This window comes from Podarcis cretensis, assembly GCF_951804945.1.
Source record: "Podarcis cretensis genome assembly, chromosome: 6".
NCBI lineage: Eukaryota > Metazoa > Chordata > Lepidosauria > Squamata > Lacertidae > Podarcis > Podarcis cretensis.
Window position 1 is genome coordinate 70,750,011 of NC_137175.1, and position 21,748 is coordinate 70,771,758.

The window sequence follows — 21,748 nt, forward strand, 5'->3', positions numbered from 1 at the left end:
GTGAATTTTACTGTTTGATGTTGTATTGTGTTTCTACTATTTTTGTTGGGAGCCGGCCAGAGTGACTGGGGCAACCCAGTCAGATGGGCATATAATAATAATAATGTTCCCCCCTGCACTTTATAACTTCCGGTTCTTGTTTATGTTCATCACAGATACTACTACTGATCACTAGGAATATAAGAGGCTGCTGGATCAGGCCAATGGCCCATCTAGTCCAGCATCCTGTTCTCACAGTGTCTAACCAGATGGTCTGTAGGAAACCCCACAAGCAGGACCCAAGCAGAAAAGTACTCTCCCTTCCTGTGGCTTCTAGCAACTAGTATTCAGAAGCATGGCCTTCTCCTGAAAGTGAGGCAATCTGACTGGTCTCGTGGCTATGTCAGGAACTGTTCCTCTGAACTATGCCCAGTATATCGGAGAGATGTTCCATAGGAACCTAGGAAGCTGCCTTAGACTGAGTCATTATGCTGGTCTGTTTGCCCCAATACTGCCAACACTGACTGGCATTAGCTTTCCAGGGTTTCAGGTTTCCATGTCTACCTGGAGATTCCAAGGATTCAACCTGGCACATATTGCATGCAAAGCAGAGGCTCAGTCACTGAGCAATGGCCTTTCCCCAAACTTCCATGTTTATATGAGGTTGCTGCTGCTGCTGCTGCTGCTGCTGCTGCTGAAGTGTAGGTGGGTTCCCACTAGGCAAGGGACAGTGATTACAGCAAGAACCTTTGTTGAACTACAGAACTGGATAACAGGGGCAAAGCAACTGCTTATATGCATTTCTGAAGGCCTGGGCCACTCCCACTGCCAATGTGATTGGCTGTCTAAACTTCCAAACTGCGAATCATGACTCAGAGTTTAAGGGCCAATGGCAGAGGCCCAAATCCTGAAATGTTCTGTGACTGGATATCATGTATCAAATCAGAACACAGGAACTCAGAATCCTTAGTCCAGACTCAAGCTCAGGCAAACACAGACCACTGACTACATAATGCCACTCATCTGACCGGAATGACCAAGCCATTCTGGGTGGCCTCCAACATAATAAAAACACAGCAGAACATCAGACATTAAAAACTTCCTGATATAGTAAGTCTGTAATTAAAGGGGAGAAATGCATTGTTTGGTGGGAGGCAGGCAACTGTCAAGTTGGCACTGGGTTCTGAAAGCCCTATATTGAATCCCAGGCTACTGAATCTCTTTCTTGATGCGACAAGCCAAATGTGCCATTTAAAACACTTCTTTTGATTCCCACACCATATTTTTATTGCAGAGTGGCTTGAGATTTATGATGACAACGCCAGGTTTAAGACACTGAATTATTGTCACTGCCTCATCTCCTTCTGCTTCTGTTCAGATTCTGTACTGTAAAGACCTGGGAGTAAGCAAAGCTGCATTGCAAAGAGGGGGGAATCTAACCTTTCTTGTGGGGGCAATCTTTCAAAGCTATTCACCGGCCACCTAAAGCAAGGCAGTTGGGAGGGAGGGGCTCAAGGGAAGACTATTGCAATAAGAACCAGGCACAGGTCTCACTGCCATCTTTCACCCATCATTTTTCCGGGTCACTTGTGTGGCCAGAGAGGGATTTGAGAAACAAAATGACAGGTCCCTGTGCAGTAGACACAATTCATTTCCAGAAAATTTTGCCAACAGCTCCACTCACCTGTGCCATCCAAGCCGGCTTCCTCTATCAATTGCCAGCTAATGATTTCTCTCATTTTGACCTTTACTTCACTCATGCTGGCATTCCCTTCCTGCCCTGTGTATTTTCGTCAACCAGTTTTCAGGGTATATCAGGGCAAGTGTGTATTTGAAATAAAGGATAAATTTTATGGTCTCCTTGCTCATCCTTAGAAAGGATTAGCTATTCTGAAATGGTTTCCAAGTGTTTATTATTATTATTATTGCTTTTCCAGCAGAGGTGCTATGAACCAGAACCACTTTGGGTAAGCTCTCAGTGCTGAAAAAGTGCAAAGTTTAGAAGCGCAGTGGTTCAGGCAGGCTTTACATGCCAAAGTCTGAAATAGCTCATACATTTGTATCACAGACTCTTTTACTTTCCTCCAAACAGGTTAAACAATACACAGTCTTTGGGGCAAAATGTGACAATGCTTGAGAAGTGAAGAGATTCGCTGATAGCACTGTATCGAATAAGAATTCAGAGAGAGCTGCTGCAATAAAGGACTCAGAATGGAGATAAATTAAACGGAGGCGTGTAGAAAGTTGAAAATCAAACAGATTCTTCAAATTCAAATGTATGGTATTGTTGCTGCAATCCAGAGCCACGATGCATACAAGAGGCAAGATGTCGACAATCTAGATGGTACAGTTCCTTCCCCCGGCAGTAAGCACCACGGAGAGTGTGACAAGAGAGACAGATGTTCAATTTAGGCAAGACTACATTGCAGACTTTGAGCGAAGGCCACTGAATGTGCCAATCTCATCAACTGAGCCCCCTCACAAACTGTGGCTTTGTTAACAACCTCCATTTATTTTGCAATAATCTTTGTTGTTGCTGTTGTACTTATTAACGTTGTTTAGAGAAGAGGGATTACAAAGGCGGGAGATAAAATAGGAAAGGGAAGATTAAGTTGACAAAGTGTTCGAAGAAGAAAACTCAAGTGCTTTAGGAGTTCAATACCTCTCAGAAATACCACTGTCTAAAGACAAAAAATAAATAAATCTGATTTCAAGGAGAGGAAAACAAACAATATCACAACAATAATCTTTGGACGACACAGCTCTTTCCCTGCCCCACCTGCTTTGCACTTAACAGGCTGCCAAAATATTGTCTGTCTGACAGCCGAGAGTTAAAGTCTATAATTTGTTTGTGGTGGCAAAGAGAATGTTGTAGAAAAATATGTGATTCACAAGAACTAAAGCGTGGAACTCACTCAAAAATGCCTGCCTGATTCCAAAGTATTGATGCTTCTTGGGGGGGGGGAGTTGAATGTCAATTAAAAGCCATTGACAGAGAGAACAGGATATGGTATTAGTACTCTCTGACTAGTTCTTGTGCTTCTAATACATCCGTCATTGTCAGCTGAAGGGTTATATTTAATTCTGAATCATTAGGCATGTCTTCTCACGAAGCATAGGAAATCCACAAAACCAGAATCTTAATAGAATATCGTTGGAGGACAAGCTCAGTTTCATGTCACCATCTTGGAAGGTAAGCATACGCTATTAATATACCAGGTACCCTAAATGTCACTCAGTATAATTGCATCCATGGCAACAAGCCAGGTGCAGACCCTCAAACCGCCCCCCCATGACACCGACGGTGCTTTACAAGTGTCAGTAAGTCACAGTAACCAACAGGAAGAACTATTTGATTAGAATAATTTCCTCTACCCCGATCTTTTTGGGGAAACAAAGAGCCGGCAAAACGAACGAACAAAGAACACTCAAAATATTTGGTGGAAATGGTTGAGAATGGTGGCATGATGAAGAGGTCACAATGCAGCAGCCTATAAACTGATATTCTGCATCTAGATGGGGAAGATGCAGCTGTGTTCCTGAACTACAACTCCCATCACCCCTGACCATCTGGGCCCCATTTTGTTGAACTGCATTCTAGCTAAGTTCAAACAGGCCCCCTTCCTGCTGAACTTACTTAAGATTTTATTTATTTTAGCAAGCTTCTAACTTTGATTTTTATAGCTTTCGCTGATTTTAGTCTCATTGTATTAGGTCTCCAGAGACAACCAATATTAAGCGGAATCCAAACGGTTGAAATAAGTGAATAAATATAGGATTTCGACCTAAATTCCAGAGCTGCAATATTTTAGATTTGTTGGCATCACTTGTTTGTTTTGATTTGGACAGGCTTCAAAGACACAATTTCAAAGGTTGTCAGCCACCTACTATTATCAAACACTAAGGGTAGTATTCAGCATAGTGCTAAATAGATTGTTCTGGCAGTGTAAGCATTTTTGCTTGCCCAACAAAATCATTTCTCCTCTGCTCCCCCTGCACACTTATGGGGGTTCCCCTGACCCTCCACAGCAGATTGCGGTGGGGGCACAGGAACCACGTGGGGGCGGGAGTCCCATTGTGCTATAGGGCATAATACAACAATTTGTTGAATGTGGCTCCAAATATTACTGTATGTTGACTGTAAAACAGAGTCAACAGCTAAACACTATTATATCTAGTTAGATATGAGAAATACATATTAAACTATCAACTATCAACTATCAAAGACTGTCAATAACATTAAGTACTATGATGTGATCAAGTACAAGCTCTCAAATATTAGCATAAAAGATCATTGGATGTAAATTACAGATATCAGACATTTGGTAAACAGGAAAAAACAAACAAACAAGCAGTCAAGAGAATATCTGGGCACTATTCCATACCCAAATTTGTAGAAAAGTATTTTAAAGAGAATGTTAGGAACAAATTCGTTTCAACTGTGCTTAGGACAGCTCAAAGAAAGAAAGTATGCCAACCTCATTTCAAACGGAATGGGGTGAAAAAAATGAGGCATAATTTCTATAGCTTTGTCATGGCGAGAACTCAGGAAAGGAACACCCTTTTCACAAGTCTGCTTAAGATGCAGTTTGCAGAGAGATAGTAACATGTGGCTAAGTTGAGTTAAAAAGCAGCAGTCTGTACTAGTCCTGTCATTTGAACATGATCCTGATTGATCACTCCTTCAAATGGCCTCGATTGTAACGAAAAGCTTTGTGAATATGGTAGGGCTGTTTTTAACCGGTCACAGGAGACCAAAGTGTGGAGGCAACATGTCCAAACCTACTTTATCTAGAAGCTATGCATAATATGATATAAATAATGAGGTGCTATGGAGAGAAGGGGGAATATTTTAACTGGTATTTTTGTTTCCTGACACATAGATTTCTGTGCGAGAGTCCACCAGCAATTGATGGAGTGTGGCAAAACTATGAGATGACATTTCAACAGTTCAACTGATCACATAGTTTAAGATGTTTCTGCACAGGTAAAGCGGATGGCTTTGTACATTAATAATAATAATAATAATAACAGTCAGAAATAGATATGAAAGAGTACAGTAAGCTTTTTTGCTTATATTTGGCTGGGAATGTCCTCTTGCAAACAATTAACCAACACTGTATAAAACACACCAGCTGGCTTCTGCAAGAAAATGCTGCAAAACTGCTGCAGAGATAAGCCGAGCAACTATCCTTAATGCGTTCCAAGCAGAACCTACATAATACAGTTTTAATCAGTTGACACTGCCTATTCACTCTTTGGGGGGGGGGGGGAAATTAAGTGTTTTCTGTTGATGAGCAAGTAATATTTCCCAAGTTGCTTCATTATCAGCACTGTAAATGTTAGCAAGACATTTGTGCCAGAATCGGATGCATCTGTTCTGACAATATACCTAGATCAGGAAAGAGGGTCGAACAGAGTACATTACCATCTCATTGTTATGGACAAACCCCTTGAAAGAAAGGCTGGGACAATGGGGAGCTTTTCTCTTGTATCCATATTTTACATACTGTGTTCTAAGGTTCCTTACTTTCTCATTCATACTAGAGATGTGCATCAGATCTGGACAAATCTTGCTTCAGACAGACTTGAGGCCTGCCTAAGCTAAAAGAAGAACCGTTCCTTAGGGTTCTGAGCTGAAGAAGGGTCTTCCAGTGTGATTTGGAGATGTGGATTTAAAACAAACAAACAAAAAAGCAACAACTGGACAGCCAGTGTTTCTGCACAAATTGAAACATTTCTCCCCAATGTTGTTGTATGAGGAAAACACCAGTGTGGGGAGAGAGTTGAAGGAAATCTCTTTTGAGACTGACAAGTCTAGCTACTACTACTACTACTAATAATAATAATAATAATAATAATAATAATTTATTATTTATACCCCACCCATCTGGCTGGGCTTCCCCAGCCACTCTGGGCGGCTTCCAACAGAATATTAAAATACAGTAGTTGGTCAAACATTGAAAGCTTCTCTAAACACGGCTGCCTTCAGATGTCTTCTAATAGTCTGGTAGTTGTTCTTCTCTTTGGCATCTGGTGGGAGGGCGTGAGAAGGCCCTCTGCCTGGTTCCCTATAACTTGGTTTCTCGCATTGAGGGAACTGCAAGAAGGCCCTCAGCGCTGGACCTCCGTGTCCAGGTAGAACGATGGGGGTGGAGACGTTCCTTCAGGTATACTGGACCGAGGCCTGCTTTACCTGGGCTCTCCAATCACAGTGCTTTAGGAAAGGGGTGCTAAAATAATGAATCAGCTTGTGAAGGTCTATTCTGTGCTCTTTGCTAGTTTTGCTGGTTCTACTTCCTTGGAGAAGGCTGGGCACTTTCTCATTTCCCCAGTCTTAGGTTCATGGAGATTTTTCAGCATTTTACTGCACATTTCTCCAAATACACACATTTTTGTATTCAGTTTTCCTTTCAATATAAGATATTCAAAGTGTTGGTGATTACCTTTAAATGGCCTCAGCTCTGTATACCTGAAGAGGTATCTTCACCCCCATCGTTCAGCCCGGACACTGAGGTCCATTTCCAAGGGCTTTCTGGTGGTTCTCTCACTGTGAGAAGTTACAGAGAACCAGGCAGAGGGCCTGTGGAACGCCCTCCCATCAGATGTCAAGATCAACTACACAACCTTTAGAAGATATATGAAAGCTGCCCTGCATAGAGAGGTTTTTAATGTTTAATGTTTTATTATTATTATTTTTGTATATTCTGGAAGCCACCCAGAGTGGCTGAGCAACCCAGTCAGATGGGTGGGGTACAAATAACATTATTTTTATGTATTTATTATATTTATTATATATATTATATTTATTATTATTATGCCTGGTATTCTACCTTCCTGGCCCTTTTACAAACTGCACTGCAATTCATTAAAATTTTCATTTACATTCTATGAATTGTACAAATACCAAGAAAAGGGAGCTTTTGAAGAGACGTGGGAATCAAGCCAGACCCCACAGGTAAGTAATGCTTTAGAAATGGCCAATTAGGCCAGTGACAGCAGCTTGAGTTTGTGCTTTCATTTAGCCTGCGGGAGCTATTCATTGCCAGCCTTCAGGAGATAACAAAACTACTGGCACACTTGTGGAGAACAACTTAAATTACATAGTCATTCCACACTTCTCATGTATTTGTCACCACTGGATGTAAATATTTATGGCTGTGATAACAAACCACTTATACCTTATTTGGCGATGCTGAAGTACTAGCCAAATTCTAGGGTCACCAGTTGAGAGTGTAGCATTTCTGTTGCAAGCAAAGCTTTATCAGGGCTGTGGTATCTCCAACAGCTGCAAATGATAATGTGCAAGTGTTTTCCCCTCCAGAGAAGTTCCATGTCTCACAAAATGGGTGCAGTGGGGGGGGGGATAATTGCCAGTAGCTGCGATTCACTGAAACAGGCCTAACACCACCAAAGAGACCTGCTCAAAATATTTTAAGCCCTATATCAAAAATTAAAGTAGAAAACCTAATGAATTTTGAAATGGAATCCCATAGATAAGAGTACTTATCCATATCTCAAGTTGAAGTGAATTTTCAAATACAAAGGCCCAATCTATCTCCAGCTGTAGAAATCAGTCACACGCTGTAACTAGTAACCCCAAAATGTGATACACTGTACTGTCTACATCCATTTAGCTCAATGGGGTCCAGGTAAATATTGCAATGTAAAAGCCTGCTTCAATAGGCTGCTCTGTCTTGCTGGTTCATAGTAAATGAAAACTGGACCAATTGCTAAACCACTCTGAGAAATGTAGCTCTGTGAGGGTAATAGGCACCTCCTAACAAATCTCAGGATCCTTAACAAACTACAGTTCCCAGAATTATTTGGGGAAAGCCATGGCAGATGAAAGTGGTACGATACTCCTTCAAATGCATAGTGCCAATGGGGCCTGAGTTTGCTAAATGAAAATGATTTTTTGGATGCCAAACATTGATGTTGAGTACTAATAGCTGAATATAAGCAATATATTTTTTGAGACTATATTACATCAATGTTCTGCAAAGCTGTTCTAGTATTATTGTTTAATACATTGTACTTTCCCCAGCTATAGATCAGTTCAGCTAAATATAGTAGGCCTTTCTAGGGACCAATATATGAATTATTACTAGATCAATTTCATCACAGGTTTCAGCATCAGGTCAGGTGGATCTGAATTGGAACCAAGCAAGTGAAAGGACACAAGGTTGTTGTTGTTGTTGCTGTTGTTAAAATTTATTTGATGCCTTCTCTCACCACCAGCAACACAGACTATCTTTAGAAAAACAAAACAACAAGCAGCACAAAAAATATACATTCATTAAAACCAAAGAGGAAAAAGAAAACATTTAAAACAATCCATGCACCCCGTTTTGAAGGGTCATAAATTGTTTACAGCCATTATTCCTGAATATGGGGGTGATAGCTAAGGAGAAAACTGAAGCAAAAAACTGAAATGTCCACCTCACGCTCTGGCTTAATTATGTGAGGCTTCCAGTGAGTAGAAAGTTGTTTTTCACCATAGTAAGCAGATGTAACACTGAATATACAGAGATGTGGAGTGAGAAAACGCTATTTCTACAGTTTTGTTTTGAGAACTACTGTGAAAAGGACTGCCTTTTGGTTTGCTTGCTTTTAAAAAAAGGAATGATGGAAGCAAGTAGACGAGTCTTTCAAACTTTGGTCAAGATTAGTAGAACACAAACAGGTTTACAAAATAATACACTAGATCAATAAGTATTATTTTGAAGATTTTGAAGGTATTTCATGAATGGCATGATGAAATCTGGAAGACCAGTTTAATGGGAGTCAGAAAAATAAAGCAGGGTTAGAAAGTGTTTAAGAAGTGTAAGAGAGATTCTCTGTTTGTTGAACTGATATTTAGGAAAAATATCTGACCTCTCGGTTTTAGTCAGCTGGATCCAGGCTTTACCATCCATGGATAGAAAGGCTCTATCAAGCTACAGAAAGTTTTTGATTCAACAGAAGGACCTAGCTGGCAGAGAACAAGTATACAGCTTTTGTGTATTCTTGCACAGCTTCCTAGCACAGTTCTGGAGGGAAGAGATGAGTGAATCTGTCAATTTGTGTTTCTTTCAGTTTCATTTTTCCTTTCTCGAGTTCAGATCTCCACTTTCAACAATGGTTAGTGATTTTTTTAAAAAACAAAAAAACCCTCTCATGAAAAATCACCAGAACTTAATGTGACATTCTCAGTATAGACACATTTTTGTACGAAGTTTTGATTAACACCCATTTTTGCAAAGTGATTTCCCCTAATGCAATGTATTTTTGCATGCTATTTTCACTAATTTGTAGTGCAATTCTATAGCTACTTTACTATATGCATTTTTGTACACACCATACAAATTACTTGGCTGGAGAACCACACTGCAAAATTCAGAGAAGTGTGATTTTCAGAGGATGACTAGGTTTCAGTTTGCTTTTGCTCTCCTTTTGCTCTTCTTCTTGCTGTTGTTCAAATGTAATAATTCTGATTTATTTATAGCATGGTTATATAATTATAATTCATTCTGATTTGCTTCTGTGGTGTTTTTACTACAGAATGATTTGTTGTTAATGATTTGTTCGTCCCACTCTTTTCTGTGCGTTTTCCCTTCCCTTCCTAACTGCTTTCCTTTTTTAAAAAAGTGGATTTTCTTTCTTTCTTCTTCTTTTGGTATTAGTGCTTTAATCCTATTTAACTACACAAACTTAAATTTGCAGTATGTGCTTGAGTCCCTCCCATAAGATAGTTGCACTAGGTCCTGCTGTTATGAGATAAGTACTTTAGAAGTGGGACACGGGTGGCACTGCTTGGGCTTGCCAATCGAAATATCATGGTTCGAATCCGTGCGATGGGGTGAGCTTCCGTTGCTCTGTCCCAGCTTCTGCCAACCTAGCAGTTCGAAAGAACACCAGTGCAAGTAGATAAATAGGTCCCTCTGCGACAAGAAGGTAGATGTCATTTCCGTGTGCTCTGGTTTCCATCATGGTGTTCTGTTGCACCAGAAGCGGTTTAGTCATGCTGGCCGCATGACCCAGAAAGCTGTCTGTTCCCTTGGCCTGAAGTGAGATGAGCGCCACACCCCATAGTCGCCTTTGACTGGACTTAACTGTCCAGGGGTCTTTTACCTTTTAAGTACTCTAGAGTTGTACTCTAAGTACTTTAAGTACTCTAGTGGAATATTGAAGCTGCGCAACTACTGGGGGTTTTTTCCATCTCTGGACTTGGGGATTTTCCATGTGAAAAGCAGACCGTGGGATTGGCCTTGAAGCATAGACAGAAGTGGGATGAGTGGGAAGACAAGATCAGCTAAAGCCAAACAGTCCAGCATAATCTCACAGCAACGCAGATCATCTGTTCCCACTGTTCCAGTGGCACAAGAGGAAGACTTAGAACAATATAGACTTGAAGGAATGGCCACAGGTGGGGACTTTACTACAGTTTTGAATAAAATTTATGAAAAATTGGACGCTGTAAGTAAACAAGTGACTGAACAATCAACTAAAATTGACCAGAATACAGCTAGTATTAACAATTTGACCCAGCAAGTTAGATCAAATGCTGAAACTATTGGAAAATTACTGGAAGACACCACAGTAAATCGTAAAACGGCTGAGGAGGCTAAACAAAAAGTAGAGGCTGTGCAAGAAGAAATAAAACCTATGCGCAAACAGATTGGTGAACACCAGGCACTTCTGTCTATGATAGAATTGAAAAATAAGGAGAATAATTTAAGAATTAGGGCGGTACCAGAATTGGAGAAGGAAGATTTAATTGAATATTTGACAAAAGAATTTGTGGAATTTTGGCCTTTGGAAGAGGATAAAGACTTTAAAATTGTAAGTGCATTCAGACTTGGAAAGGGAGGGAGGAAGGTTAAGTCAAGAGACTGCCTGATCTCCCTCAGAACGAAGGAAGAAAGAGATAAGATACTGCGCACTTTCAAAAGACCCTTGAGATTCAGGATTCTAGAGTGGAAATTTACAAGGACATCCCGAAACATCTATTGGAACTTAGATCCAACTACGGAGATTTGGTGACATTATTGAGAAGTAACAGAATTATCTTTAGATGGGAGTTCCCCCAGGGACTATCTTTTACTTTTAAAGGGAAAAAAGTTAAAATCAAAACAGTTGAAGATAAGGAAAAATTTGTGAGTGACTATGGAGAAGACCTTCAGAAAGGGACCGAAGAAGAATTAAGAGCCTTAGGATTTGGACCATCAAGTTCTGTACGTACACCCTTGGGTCTTGACGAACCCGAGATAGCGATACCACCGTCAAAGGGAGAAGATTTTTTGGGAGCTGTAGGAGGAAAGTAGAACTATCTCAACATGTCTCTGCAACTATTAAGTTGGAACATTCATGGTTTTAACTCCCCTGAGAAGAGGAAGAAGATCTTTCATTTATTAAAAAAGGAACAATTAGACTTAATTTGCCTACAGGAAACGCATGTGATTAGGCTTCATAGGAAAGTTTTAATTAATAAGAGACTAGGCCAAGAATTTATCTCATCTGACAGTGTGAAGAAGAGAGGAGTTGTCATCTACGCAAAAGAAAGCTTATCACCAAAATTCCTTTTTAAAGATGAGCAAGGAAGAATCTTGGCAATTGAAATCCAAATACAAGGAGAAAAAATTTTGATTTTAGGAATTTATGCACCAAATGAGGGGAAGTCGGAATTTTACAAGAAGTTGCATGAGACAATGTTGGACTATATGGATTATAACAACATCATTATGATGGGCGACATGAATGGGGTGGTATCTACGAATATGGACAAAGCATAACAAAAGAGGTCAGGCTACCAAAAACGTTTTTTGAACTAACTGACAATATGGATTTGATTGACATCTGGAGAACAAAAAACCCCTTAGGAAGAGAAGGGACATTCTTCTCTGAAGCCAAAATGACATGGACTAGAATTGACCAAATATGGATAACTAGAGGACTGGCACCTAAGACTAGAAAGGTGGAAATCTGCCCAAAAACTTGCTCCGACCATAATGCTGTAAAGATGGAAATGAAATTAACATCAACTGGTTCCTTCAGATGGAAGATGAATGACACCTTATTAAGAGATCAAGAGATCGTTAAGAAGGCCCAAAAGACTTTGAGAGACTAAGACTTTGAGAGACTTTGAGGTAAATTTGAAAACTACAGTTGAAAAAAGAGTAATCTGGGACGCAAGTAAAGCGGTGATGAGGGGGTTTCTGATACAACAGAATGCAATAAAAAAGAGAACTCAAAATGAGAAAAAAGATAAAATTTTGGAGAAAATAAAAGAAGGAGAGAAAAAACTAAGATCGAAACCAAAGTCACAGGAGATTCTGAGAGAAATTAAACTATATCAAGTACAATTTATGAAATTGATAAATCAGGAAGTTGAGTGGAAAATTAAACAAATGAGACAAAAGACTTTTGAATCGGCTAATAAATGTGGAAAACTGCTAGCGTGGCAGTTGAAAAAAAGACAGAAGTTGAATACGGTTACAAATCTCGAGATTGAAGGGAAAAACATTCAGAATCCTGTGGAGATTAGAAAATGCTTCCAGAGATACTTCTAACAACTTTACACCCAGGGGCCACAGAAAGAGACTGATATAGACCAATTTTCAAGAAAATAAGACAATATTGAACAATAAAATAACAGAACAGGAGATTGAAGGTGCCATTCAGAACATGCAATTGGGCAAGTCTCCAGGGCCGGGCGGGATAACCTCTAAGTACTATAAGACTTTAAAAGACTATTTAATTCAACCACTAAAGGGGGTGTGCAACGAGATTATGGAGGGGAAGAAGGCGCCGGAGTCGAGGAAAGAAGCTTTCATCACACTCATACCAAAATCTGAAGCTGAAAAGACACAACTCAAGAACTACCGTCCCATATCCCTTTTAAATGTGGATTACAAAATTTTTGCAGATATTTTAGCTAACAGATTAAAAAGAGTGTTAAATGAAGTGATACACAAAGATCAGGCAGGCTTTCTCCCAGGCAGACATTTGTCTGAAAATACAAGGAACATTATTGACATTTTGGAGTTATTGCAAATGAACATTAATACAAAAGCAGTTTTAATTTTTATTGAGGCGGAGAAGGCCTTTGATAATATTTCTTGGAATTTTATGAAGGAAAATCTTAAGGGAATGGGAGTGGGACAGGGGTTTGAAAATGGTGTAGTTGCAATTTATTCAGAACAAAAAGCAAAATTGATAGTCAATAATGTGGTGTCAGAAGAGTTTAGAATAGAAAAAGGAACACGACAGGGCTGCCCTATCTCTCCATTGCTATTTATTTCGGTCCTGGAGGTGCTCTTGAATATGATCAGAAGGGACCGGTTGATCAAAGGAATTCAGGTCGGAGCTAAACAATATAAACTTAAGGCTTTTGCAGATGACCTGGTTTTGACATTACAGGAGCCAGAATCTAGTACGAAAAGGGTTTTAGAATTGATTCAAGAATTTGGTTATGTGGCAGGATTTAAATTAAACAAGCAAAAAACTAAGGTTTTAGAGAAAAATTTGACAACAATGGAAAAAGAAAGGTTTCAGAAGGAGACAGATTTAATTGTGGTCAAGAAAGTGAAATACCTAGGGATTAATATGACGGCTAAAAATTTGAATTTATTTAAAGACAACTATGAGAAATCTTGGTCAGAAGTTAAAAAAGATTTAGAAATTTGGTCAAAATTGAAGCTTTCCTTGTTGGGTCGGATTGCTGTTATAAAGATGAATGTATTGCCAAAAATGTTGTTTTTGTTTCAAACTTTGCAGATTGTGGACAAGATGGATTGTTTCAAGAGGTGGCAGAGAGATATTTCTAAATTTGTCTGGCAGGGCAAAAAGCCCAGAATAAAATTTAAAATATTGACTGATGCTAAAGAAAGAGGGGGGTTTGCCCTGCCAGACATGAAATTGTACTATGAATCAGCAGCATTCTGCTGGTTGAAGGACTGGCTACTTCTTGAGAACACTGACATTTTGGACTTAGAAGGGTTTAACAATGCTTTTGGGTGGCATGCATATCTGTGGTACGACAAGGTTAAAGCTCATAGAGCATTCAAAAACCATATTGTCAGGAAAGCCGTGTTTAATGTCTGGACCAGATATAAAGACTTATTGGAAAGCAAGACCCCAAGGTGGTTATCACCTATGGAAGCTAAGGTGTCTTACCAGACATATTGGAATAAGTGAATGGTAATTTTGTTAACAACTGAATTCTATTAATATGTGCAGAATTACAGATATGAAGATAATGCCTAGCCATATGACTTCTCCTTTTATGAACTCTTTCTAAATAAATACAAAGATCCTGTGTTCTTCCTTAAAGATAACTAACTTTCTATTGAAACAGACTAAAGAACTAAAATGGTCTTTGTTGGCCTGACTGTATGATATTGTGAAGGTGAGAGAGGGCCTAATTTTTACCTTGAGGTCTTAAATGAAGATCTACCCAAATATATACGTCAGAGAATCTTCTGGCATTAACACTAACAGCTAGAGCAAACACTTTGTATTTGTATTAAAATAAACCCACCAGGAAAGACACACACAAGGGTGCATGTGTGTTTGTGAGTGAGAGAGAGAGAATGAGTGAGAGACAGAGAGCGCTGACAACTACTCTTAATTCACTTGCCAGTGTTTCCTGTTTGGAATTGTCTTGAGAAAAATAATTTGATAAGCATTGGCAGGCAATGCATTTCTCCCCAGATATTCAAAAGAGGAGCTACATTTTTTTTAAAAAAAACCTTTACATTAAAGGAGGAATTTTTTTATAGCAGTCTTGCTAAAATAATTATAGCAATTACATACGTTTGGCAGTGTTCAAGAACATGAGAAATGGCAGAGGGGAAGAATAAACTATTTCCCCTTCGAGGCTGCATTCTCTACATTCCCTCTTTCTAAGTTTACCCCTGAGAACTACATTTCTACCTAAATCAAATTGTATTGAATCCATCTTGAATTCAGATGTTCCTAATTTTAGGGTCCTTGTCATATTATTTGTCTAATGGGTGTTCTCAGCTCCTTTTATCTTTATGCATTTCAAACCACTTTGCTAGTTCATTCCCCACCCCGACTGCCTAGAAAGTCTGTACTTATGACCCTCGGACTTTATCACTTTATCACCATGGATATCTAATGAGAATGTGCTTGTAATTGTTAGATGCTATACTACTGCAATTAAAAACCACAGATAATCACTCCTATTTTTCTATATATATATATATATATATATATATATATATATATATATGATAACGCTAAACAGATTTCCACATAAATGAAGTCCACAGTCCTATGTACTGAGGTAATTATCTATCTACTTTGTTAATGGCCTACGTTTATAAGGGTGAACAAAAATAACTTCTCATAGGTATCAGGTTGGCCACTGTGAGGACATGACGCTGAACCAAATGGGTCTTTGGCCTGATCCACAGAGCTCTTCTTATGTTCAACTTTTTAAAAGAATTTCATTTTTGAACAAAACATAGAAACCACACAAACCTTCTGAGAAGTTCATAGTGCCATGCAAAGATTCCCCTGAAGTTCACTCATCTAGGTACAAACCAATCATAGGAATGCTTCCACTAGGTGTGTGTTAAAACAAAATAAAAAAATTCCTTCCAGTAGCACCTTAAAGACCAACTAAGTTAGTTCTTGGTATGAGCTTTCGTGTGCATGCATACTTCTTCAGATAGGTATGTGTTGTGCAGGAGGAGGAGGGGAAAGACTATCTTTTTCTTTTTGAGGAAGAGTATGACAGGGAGTTTATATGTGAGAGTGATCTGAAAGCACACAAAACCCCTGGCTGTGTCCTAAAAATACAATTTGGGAAACTGCCTAAAGTCTGAATGGACGGCTGCTGATATCCCCCCCAAAATATCCAGGTGAACAGCCCTGAGATAGGGTGTTTTGAAGGTGCATCCCATTTTGAGCTGATCTGAAAGGGGTCTGGATCTGACACAAAGAGACAGGAAACAAGCATTTTTAAAACAGAGTTCACATTCTGAACACATACAAACATACTGTTGCTTTTGCTCCTACCTCTGGCATTTAAAAAGGCAACCCATTAATGCCTCTGAGGTCTATTTGAGGTCCAACTCCTCCTCAATTTCTGATATCCATTGTTCACCAATTTGCTTCTCAGCAAATGTCGATTCAAAATGTAAGTTCAGCAGCAAGTTTTGTTTAAATTTCAAGTGGTAATATGTTTGGAACAAAGAACAAATTCAGCAAACAAAACGAAGCATAATTAGCAATTATAGTCTTAATTATTCCATGTATTTCTTTTTTTCCTAATTACCAGAAGAATTAAAATATTAATTATTCACCAAATAATATCTGCATATAATTGTTAGTTTGCAAACTGCACATAAAAAGTCCATCACAAGTACTAAAACATTCAGACTGTGAGGATATGCTCATTTTGACTGGAAGCCTGTTTCAGTTAGAACCTGCTCAGGAACATGGAACCTGAAAATCCAAACAATGTAGGATTAGGGAAGGATCATCTCTGGAAATTAGCACAGTGAGGTACTTCATAGATTAGATGGAGAGGACAGACACCCAAAGGAAACTTCAGTTGCTATTTCAAATGTATTTAGTGCCACTGTCGACAGCATGAGGCCATGGAAAGTGGTCAATAAGGTAACTGACAGACCTGATTTCTTATCCTGTCTTAAGATATATTTACACAAGGACAAGAATACAACACAATTTAAGCACTCAGAGATCTACTAGGTTAAAACATGCTTCACTGTACATTGGGTTACTATAGCTAGAATTCGTGGTCCATAGGACTGAGTCAGACCACTTATCCCTCTAGCTCAATATTTTTCTTCTTCTTCTTCTTCTTCTTCTTCTTCTTCTTCTTCTTCTTCTTCTTCTTCTTCTTCTCCTCCTCCTCCTCCTCCTCCTCCTCCTTCTTCTACTACTACTACTAATAATAATAATAATAATAATTTTATTATTTATACTCCACCCATCTGGCTGGGTTTCCCCAGACACTCTGGACAGCTCCCCAGAATAGTAACAACACCATAAAACATAAAACATTAAAAACTTCCCTACTGACAGGCAGCACTGGAGTCTATCCCAGCCCTACCAGGAGATGCCAGTGATTTAAACTTGGACCTCCTGAAGGCATACCTTCCAGCATTTCTCTGATGAAAACAGGGGCTATTATTATTATTATTATTATTATTATTATTATTATTATTTGTACCCCACCCATCTGACTGGGCTGCTCCAGTCACTCTGGGCAGCTTCCAACATATATAAAAACATAATAAAACTTCACACATTAAAAAGCTTCCCTATACAGGGCTGCCTTCAGATGTCTTCTAAAGGTTATATAGTTGCTCATCTCCTTGACATCTGATGGGAGGGTGCTCCAAGGGTTGGTGCCACTACTGAGAAGGCCCAGTGACAGCATTTCTGATGTTAAAAATGGGCTGGAAATATTCAAATTCAGTTTCATATCATCTCTCCCGAGAGATGACTCCAAAAGCTGTTTGACACAGTAAATCAGACTTGAACTTTTAATTGCTCAAAAGGTGTGATGACTCATCTCAAAAGCATTCCTCTACCCCATCCCCACTCCCAGGAAGCTCCTCCATATTGTTGCTTTTAGCTAATTCGTACTTCTCCTCAGAAAAAGCCTAAATATTCCCTGCTGCAAAGGAGCAACCATTCCTTCTTTTTTGTCTCAGTGAAGAGTAAATCTTATTTCTAGTCAGGCTCACCTTTGACATTTCCTAGAACATAGCAGTTGTTAGAGCTGCCTCTAGGTCCCAGCTCACAGAGGACCAACGCTAGGCTGTCGTTATGTACAAAAGTCTTTATTGAGGTTTAGTTTCCATTTCAAAGCCGCAGCGTGCAGCTCTACGTCTTAAAGCCTAGACCGGCGAAGTACCGTCTGAGTCTCCTCCCCTATGACACCAGTTTAAGATCCTAGCCCTGCTCCACCTTTTACGCTGCTCTCTCCTCCTCTGGGTCCTCCTGCCCGCTGGGGCATTGCCCTTTCTGGACTCTTCCGACGCTGAGTCGCTTAGCTCCTCCCCCTCCCTCCGGCGGGCTTTAGGACCCGGTTCCCAATCCTCATTCTCTGCTGTCCCGCGCTCCTGTACATTTGAACTTGCCTCTCGCGCCAACCCAGTGACCTTCCTCCTGACTGTTACACTACTTCTGTCACTGCTTCCCTCTTCCGGGATACTGGCCGGATCTGACCTCCCCTCCGTTGTCTGACTCTCCGATGGAGGTGTGGTCAGCCCTGCCTTATCTTCTCTCCCTGGTGGGGAATGCACTGGCCCTGATCCTTGGGACTCTTCCCCCCCACTCTGCTCTGGTGGGGAAGCTGGTCCTGATTTCCAACTACTGCTCTGGGAGTCCCTGCTGCCCCCTTGCTCCTGGGACGTTCCCCTTGGGAATCCCCTTCCCCTGGCCACTGGCGCCCCCTTCTGTGAATCTTCCAATTCGCTGGAGAGGCTCATGGAATCCCTCGGTCCACTGTCCTCTTCTCCTACGCTCCCCTCGGATTCTTCCCCTTCGCTCTCCATCTCCTCTCTTCCCTGTGCCTCTGCTCCTGAACCCCTGACAGCAGTATTCTATTTTGTTAGCTTCCTGAAGAACATTTTCCCTAACTGAGGAGGGGATTGTCCTAACTGGCCCAGGAAGAGGGGCGGCAGTTCTTTCTTGCATTGCTTTCACAAGCACCTTCTTTTCCCTGTCTTCCACGGAGCACGTTCAGGTTTTGTTCAATGTTAAAGAAAAATTAGCAAAAGTGGAGGAAGGTTAGCACCATATCAAGATTGCAGCGATTGTTTTGCAGCAGCTCTCTCCTGGCCGTGGCCCCGACACACATCCATCATGCCATCATGTATCCATTCAGTGCACAATTGGCAGGGAACGAGATGGAAACAGTCCATCAATCTAATGTCACAGCTGTAATAAAAATCTACAGAAAACCTATAAACAATGGTTATACCCTCAGTTATACAGCTCCAATGTGCTGACTGGTGTGAAGTGCGCCAAAGAGTTGAGGCAGGGAAGGAATTCATGGGAGGTTGGAGGGGTTGCAACTCCTCAGCAGCCTGCCATTGAAGTCATTTTGCAAGCACCAAATATTGCAGGTTACAGCCTTGCAAAAGCCGAAAAAAGGAGATGGAATAAAAAAAAATTGCTGAAATTCATACACACAAAGAGCAAATAATCTGGCAGCCACAGTAGCTACTGCCGTGCATGTTTTTGTTGAATAAACCCTCTTTTACCTACAAATACAAAGACATAAGTGCCCATTTGTTAGGGTTATAAAGCTCTCAGATAAATAGTCAAAAGTACTTTAGGGAAGTATGTTTTCCATCTTTGCCAATAAATGGGGAGATGTGTATATATTCCTCCTTTGCACTGTACCTCAAACTGCACTTAGCAAAGCCAAGGGTGATTTGAGGTTTTTCCTTCTTTAAAAAAAAGAAGAAATTGTTCTCACTTTAGAATAAGAGTGCAATACTATCAAGAGTGCAGAACTCAGTAAAAGACTCTTGGTAAGTTTCAGACTAATGGATCATGTGACAAGCAATCCCGTGTTTTAACAATCCCCACTCTATGTCAAGCTCAACATACAACAGTACAATGGCTTGACAAAAGGAATATATCCAGAAAAATATGGAATGCAAAACATGATTTGTTTATTTAGCTAATGTTGGGTTGTTGTTGTTGTTTTTCATGTAAAGTGAACTAGGAAGATATTCCTACAGATGAAATGGTGAAAAGCAGATTACCCAAGGGATAATATCAAGGATTGCCAAACTGGAAGTTATGAACGTCGCACTGTCAGGGCATCAGAAATCAAACAACTTGACTGTGCAGAAAAGACAGAAGCTTGCATTCCAACAGTGGATTATGCAAAAATTCAAGGGCAAAAGCCAATGTGGAAAACTTCCTTTTAATTCTTACACAAGTGATATGAGATCTAGAGGCCTCCAATGTGTTGAATAATGATTAAGGATCTCTTCACAGTTTATGTTTCTATCCATGTCTATTACTAAAAAAATTCAGAATGTGACAAACAAGGGGTTCAAAGCACATGTATCTTATAGGAATACTTATCATCGCTTATCATAGCCATGACAGGCCGTTTCTTTGAATACAAAAAATCTACTACATTAACTATGCTGCGTGTCCATGTATGAGTGATGTAAGGAATCCTCACAGTACACTCCTAGACAACGGGAGAAGCTAACCCCCAACCAGCAGTAAGATGCACTTCCCAAGCAAGAAGTTTCTCTCCCCACTGCCCCAAGATCTTACCAGTTTTCACGGCAGCAAAAATTTAAATGACATACCACAGCACTGGGTGGAGAAGTTTAAAACTCTCCACATGGCCCAGAACCCCAATGGAGATGCCATTGATCATTTTGGTGAGCAGGGATGGAGCAGCAGTAATCTGCACGGATTAGCTGAGGAGGAGGGATGTGTCCCCACGTGTGTCTGTGCATGTCTCTCTGTGTGTTCAGGACTCCTGTGCATGGTGGCCTACACATACCCATGGCTGCCATGTGACACACGCACCACAAGAGGAAATCAGGCCACTGGATCAAAAAAGGTGAAAGAACTAAAGCCACATATGTCTACTTAGAAGTAAGTCACCTTGAGTTCAATGGGGCTCACTCCCACATTAGTGTGCCACAGTCTCATGGAAATCAGAGAAACATAAGCTCTTAGCTCTGCTGTTACACAGCATTCGTTTCAATGGGATGGCTGAGGAGTGTCTGATGTGCACCAAATCTGCTTTTTTAAATCACCAGCGATTACATTTAAGAACTGCATCATGATAAGGTTGCTTTGTTTTGTTGGATGTAAGGCTCCAGCAGAAGAAGCAACTGCTTTTTGCAGTTATCTGTACTTCATGACTCTTCAGGTCTGGGTGTTTCTTGAGTTGCTTAATCTGCCAAGGTTGGGGGAAGGGAGCAAAACAACAACAACAACCCAGTTTGCGTTGCAGTGTAGCTTCCTTTGTTTAACTCGGCTGTCTTCATACTCCTCTCTTGCCCGCTAGAAGATTTGTGAAAGATTTTTGGAGAAATGTTCCTGTTTATGAAATCATAATCAAATACTTGTGGGGTGAGTTGGCAGCGCAGTTGTTGACAGATGTGTCTCAGGCCTTTGTGTTGCAAGATAATGGTTTGAGTTAACAAAAAATGTTTTGGTGAGGTCATGGGTCTCTTCAGCATCAAACACAACAGAGCAATCTGGGTAATGAGGACCAGCAGGAATGGCACTGAGATGATGCAAATACATAGTTTTTTATTTTAAAAAAAAACATAGTTCTGACTTAGGGCTTAGCAGTTAACTATTTTGGAAATAAACAGGCTTTTGCTTGCTGACTTTAAATATCACAATTCTCATCAATTTGTTTTCCACCATGCAGGATCTGGGATAGTATGTGCTCTACAGCACAAGCTTGAGAAATGTCAAGTGCACATTATAGGATTTTGCATAATTACCTATCCGGAAGAACACTAGCACTTATGTTATCAGATAAATATAACAAAAGTATCTTAATTCTTTGGCAAATGAGAATACCCAAACGCTTATGAATCTCCCATAATTCCCCATCTCCAGTTGATACCCAATGGATCGCTCTGTCATGCTGTTCATTTAAGTTATTGTAGGCGCTGTGGGTTAAAGCCTCAGCGCCTAGGGCTTGCCGATCGAAAGGTCGGCGGTTCGAATCCCTGCGGCGGGGTGCGCTCCTGCTGCTCGGTCCCAGCGCCTGCCAACCTAG

At 40.3% G+C, this 21,748-nt stretch overlaps 1 long non-coding RNA gene across 5 annotated transcripts in view; it reads left to right on the top strand.

Annotated features, from left to right (window-relative positions):
* Positions 1-776: 776 nt before the first annotated feature.
* Positions 777-21,748, top strand: part of LOC307218953 — a 49,570-nt gene continuing 28,598 nt past the window's right edge. For 2 of the 5 annotated variants that reach the window (XR_013840181.1, XR_013840183.1), the window contains exons 1-5: positions 777-1,089; positions 2,072-2,344; positions 3,076-3,172; positions 4,863-4,966; positions 6,891-6,937. This is a non-coding gene — a long non-coding RNA (uncharacterized lncRNA). Of the gene's footprint in view, positions 1,090-2,071; positions 2,345-3,075; positions 3,173-4,862; positions 4,967-6,890; positions 6,938-8,842; positions 9,183-21,748 lie in introns of those variants that run through there. The other 3 variants (XR_013840184.1, XR_013840185.1, XR_013840182.1) reach the window with 3 other exon arrangements.